This window comes from Ctenocephalides felis, unplaced genomic scaffold (genome assembly GCF_003426905.1).
Source record: "Ctenocephalides felis isolate EL2017-DRISC unplaced genomic scaffold, ASM342690v1 CF-g0.4_SCAFFOLD_01492, whole genome shotgun sequence".
In the NCBI taxonomy this organism is placed as follows: Eukaryota; Metazoa; Arthropoda; class Insecta; order Siphonaptera; family Pulicidae; genus Ctenocephalides; species Ctenocephalides felis.
The window spans coordinates 49,092,294-49,097,448 of record NW_020537646.1 but is presented as its reverse complement, the minus strand read 5'-3'; the positions used below and the strand labels follow the sequence as shown (position 1 = coordinate 49,097,448).

The 5,155-nt window shown below is 38.8% G+C and overlaps 1 non-coding gene across 1 annotated transcript in view; it reads right to left on the bottom strand.

The window, feature by feature from the left end:
• Positions 1-1,566, bottom strand: part of LOC113371740 — a 1,911-nt gene extending 345 nt beyond the window's left edge. The window contains exon 1 of the ribosomal RNA XR_003366677.1: positions 1-1,566. This exon is cut by the window's left edge and continues 345 nt beyond it. This is a non-coding gene — a ribosomal RNA (small subunit ribosomal RNA).
• Positions 1,567-5,155: the final 3,589 nt, after the last annotated feature.

The following is a 5,155-nucleotide window of genomic DNA, read 5'->3' as shown; positions in this document are numbered from 1 at the left end:
GCCCAGAACATCTAAAGGCATCACAGACCTGTTATTGCTCAATTTCGTGCGACTAAATGCCGCCTGTCCCTCTAAGAAGATATATTTGTACGCCGGTAGTGAGAACCACAATCAACAACGACCGAAGCCGAAGCGGAGGGTCTTTGCGATACCAGAAAGTACGTCTATTCAGCAGGCTAGAGTCTCGTTCGTTATCAGAATTAACCAGACAAATCACTCCACCAGCTAAGAACGGCCATGCACCACCACCCACCGAATCAAGAAAGAGCTCTAAATCTGTCAATCCTTCCGGTGTCTGGACCTGGTGAGGTTTCCCGTGTTGAGTCAAATTAAGCCGCAGGTTCCACTCCTTGTAGTGCCCTTCCGTCAATTCCTTTAAGTTTCAGCTTTGCAACCATACTTCCCCCGGAACCAAAAGCTTTGGTTTCCCGGAAGCTGCCCGCCGAGTCATCGGAGGAACTTCGGCGGATCGCTAGCTGGCATCGTTTATGGTTAGAACTAGGGCGGTATCTGATCGCCTTCGAACCTCTAACTTTCGTTCTTGATTGATGAAAACACATTTGGCAAATGCTTTTGCTTCTGTCCGTTTTGCGACGATCCATGAATTTCACCTCTAACGTCGCAATACGAATGCCCCCAGTTGTCCCTATTAATCATTACCTCGGAATTCCGAAAACCAACAAAATAGACTCGAGGTCCTATTCCATTATTCCATGCACACAATATTCAGGCGAATGAGCCTGCTTTAAGCACTCTAATTTGTTCAAAGTAAACGTACCGGCCCACCTCGACACTCGGTGAAGAGAACCTTAGTAGGATATTGAGTTGGGCCGCCTTTTTACCGGTAGGACGTCCCACAGACATGCCTGTTGAACACCGCGAGCGGTGAACCGACAGTGTGGGACACAGATTCAACTACGAGCTTTTTAACCGCAACAACTTTAATATACTACGCTATTAGAGCTGGAATTACCCCGCGCTGCTGGCACCAGACTAGCCCTCTAATAGATCCTCGTTAAAGATTTAAAGTGTACTCATTCCGATTACGGGGCCTCGGATGAGTCCCGTATCGTTATTTTCGTCACTACCTCCCCGTGCCGGGAGTGGGTAATTTGCGCGCCTGCTGCCTTCCTTGGATGTGGTAGCCGTTTCTCAGGCTCCCTCTCTGGAATCGAACCCTGATTCCCCGTTACCCGTAACAACCATGGTAGTCGCAGAAACTACCATCGACAGTTGATAAAGCAGACATTTGAAAGATGCGTCGCCGGTACTAGACCGTGCGATCAGCACAAAGTTTTCAGAGTCACCAGTCAACGGTGAGCAGGCAAAGCCCGACACCGATTGGTTTTGATCTAATAAAAGCATTCCTTCCATCTTTGGTCGGAATCTATTTGCATGTATTAGCTCTAGAATTACCACAGTTATCCAAGTAATGTGGGTACGATCTAAGGAACCATAACTGATGTAATGAGCCATTCGCTGTTTCACCTTAGTGTGGCTTGCACTGAGACATGCATGGCTTAATCTTTGAGACAAGCATATACTACTGGCAGGATCAACCAGGGTGCTATATATATAAAAGCATAGTGCGTAAATGTCCCTCGGCGTCACCCGAAAGACCACACTTTGTATAGAAAAGTTCGATGAATATTTCTAAACATCGAATTTTCTTACATATATATATATATATATATATATATATATATCTGAGTCGTACGATATTCCCTGCACATAATGAACAGTTCACATCGCGACTTGATATTTTATATATTCTGCGCTTACACAGAGGCTAGACCTTTAACAACCGTCGAAACGGCGGTCCGTACATGAAATTTGCGTTCCGCAGACCCAGTTAATTTCAAACAGTCTCTTTACTCTTCGTTAGATTGAAAACGTCGGGGCGAATTCATTATAAGAATTTATCGTTATAACTAACTTTTATTCTAGCTCGGAGAGTATTGAGTTGATTGCATTTGTATATTTTATTTTCCGCATAAGAGTCTTTGCGTCAACGACACATGCCCGCGGATATGCTGTACAGTATGGTTGAACACTTATAAATAAGGTCCAGAACCCGGCCGTAAACCGACATCCGAACATATACGGCGTCTATTATTCTAGACACGGTCTACGACAATTTGACCTGCAGCGACGGGTCGCCTCGGGTTACCGTGCGAACCTTCACCGCGATGGTCTGGACAGGCTATATGGCGGGTCGCAAGAAAATAAATTCTCTAGGACGCGCAACCACTTTAGCAATTTTAGAGCACGTTGTGGTCCAAAAACAATCGTCCTGGCTTCAAAATTGAAATATGAATATTTCACTGTGTGTGAGATTGAAAAATCTGCTTTCGCTGATGTTTCATTTTCTTAAAACAACGCAATGAAGCAAATGTTCAAATTCGCACAATTTGAATAAAATGTGCAGAGTATATAGAATACTAACGCAAGCGTTTACTACAATCGACTTTAAAACACATCTAGCGCCCAAAGAATTGATTGAGCTATGCGTTTAAAGTATAATATTCAAAAATACCGCCGTTTTCACAACGAACTTCGTCATTCGCTCTGGCATCTGGCGATACCGAGCAGATATACATGGCAGTGCTCTCACACAATGCATAAGAGCGCTAAGCGGTTGTAAGCCGCGTCACGCTGCTTTTGCACACTGCGCAATATTTTGCGACTAGCTCCGGTCAAACGTTAATGAAACGAATGATCATCGCCAGAGGCTTTTGCCCACAGTATATTATACTATAGGAGCGCACTTGATTACAGCAATAATTTGTCGAGTAATCACAAGATTTCATATTTGCGGTCCGCAGACCAAATAATTTCAACTCGCACCGATCAAACGTTCATAAAACAAATGATCCTCGGTGCGAGAAGCTTTGCTAGTTCTGCCACATTTCACATATATTTGACCGTAGTCAATTTGTAAAATTCTATATTATTAAAATATATAGATTTTATATTTGCGGTCCGCAGACCCAAATAATTTCAACTCGCACCGATCAAACGTTCATAAAACGAATGATCCTCGGTGCGAGAAGCTTTGCTAGTTCTGCCACATTTCACATATATTTGACCGTAGTCAATTTGTAAAATCCTATATTATTAAAATATATAGATTTTATATTTGCGGTCCGCAGACCCAAATAATATCAACTCGCACCGATCAAACGTTCATAAAACGAATGATCCTCGGTGCGAGAAGCTTTGCTAGTTCTGCCACACTTCACATATATTTGACCGTAGTCAATTTGTAAAATCCTATATTATTAAAATATATAGATTTCATATTTGCGGTCCGCAGACCCAAATAATTTCAACTGTCTCTGATCGAACGATTAAAAACGAATGATCCTTCCACTACTTGTCTATAGCCGCAAACCAGCATCCGAATATATACGGGGTATATAATTCTAGATATGGCTCACAACATTATTAAAAGTTACGCTAATATATCATTGACAGACTAAAAGTATCGAATATGATGTAAAAACTACACCGGGGAATGATATCCGTACCCGCCTGAACAACATAGCGTACTTTAGCCTGAGCTTGCTTGCATCGCACTCGACACGACCTATCCCCCTATATAAGGCGCGCGGCCACAGCGTAAGTATTCGACTGAGTCCCAAGCGACGTGATTTTGACCTGCGGCGAGGCGTCGCTCCGGGTTACGGTGTGAATCGTCAAGACAAAAGTCTGGGAAAATTTCGAACTGTGAACCCTTATAATAGAAAATTTTTTTTCGAAAATTTTGTTAGATGTTCAAACAGTTTTATATATATGGATAATATGAATTATAGTTAATTATTGAGTTTTTAGGTGTTTTTTGTTTTTTTTTAAACTTTTGTATAAAAATATGTATTTATTGATTTTTATAGATCTCAATGAATATAATTCAAATTTATATATAGTTATATTATTTTTTATAATTATTTGTTTAAATTTTCTAATTTTACAATAAATGTTCACACCAGTATTCCTCGATTTTCTCTTAAACGGTAAAAAATACAAAAAAACTTTGTTCGTACGAAAGATGCAGAATAAAATTACGAATAAAATGGTATATAAATGGTTAGGTGTGTTCATATAATTTTCTCGAGATTTTCCGATTTTCCCGAATTTTCACGACGGCAACTCGCCTGTAGGCCACACCGTGCAAAATTTGAAGTTGTGATATATGGAAAAAGAACTAAGAATTTTGAGACCTTTCTAATGATGTATAATACTTTATATGTTTTCTTTAGAGAAATATCGAATCGTGAGGAGTGTTGCTCTAACCTATCCGCACTTTGCATTTTGACAAGTTAACAACTACACAGATTGATCTATACTATCTAAACGGTAAAAGATACAAAAAAACTTTGTTCGTACGAAAGATGCAGAATAAAATTACCAATAAAATGGTATATAAATGGTTAGGTGTGTTCATATAATTTTCTCTAGATTTTCCGATTTTCCCAAATTTTCACAACGGCAACTCGCCTGTAGGCCACACCGTGCGAAATTCGAAGTTGTGATATATGGAAAAAGAACTAAGAATTTTGAGACCTTTCTAATGATGTATAATACTTTATATGTTTTCTTTAAAGAAATATCGAATCGTGAGGAGTGTTGCTCTAACCTATCCGCACTTTGCATTTTGACAAGTTAACAACTACACAGATTGCTCTATACTATCTAAACGGTAAAAGATACGAAAAAACTTTGTTCGTACGAAAGATGCAGAATAAAATTACGAATAAAATGATGTATAACTCGATATATGTCATAAAATATTTTTCATGAGATTTTTCAATTTTTCCTTCAAATTAAAAAATGTTTTGAATTTTTTGTTGACTTTAAATTCATTTGCGGGTTATGCTTTTTTTTACAATATTGTTTCAAATGATGTAAAAAGTTGAATTAGCGAGGTGCCTCAATATGCAAAAAATTGGCCAACCCTAATATATATATATATATATATATATATATATATATATATATATATATATATATATGATATAAATTGTTTCTTAGGCATCCATCCAATAATTAAAAAAAACAGTTTTAATGCAAAATGTTTTAATTAAGAGAACATACGTTTCGGGTCCAGATTTGACCCATCTTCAGTGCTACAAATAAATATATCAGATTACAAATT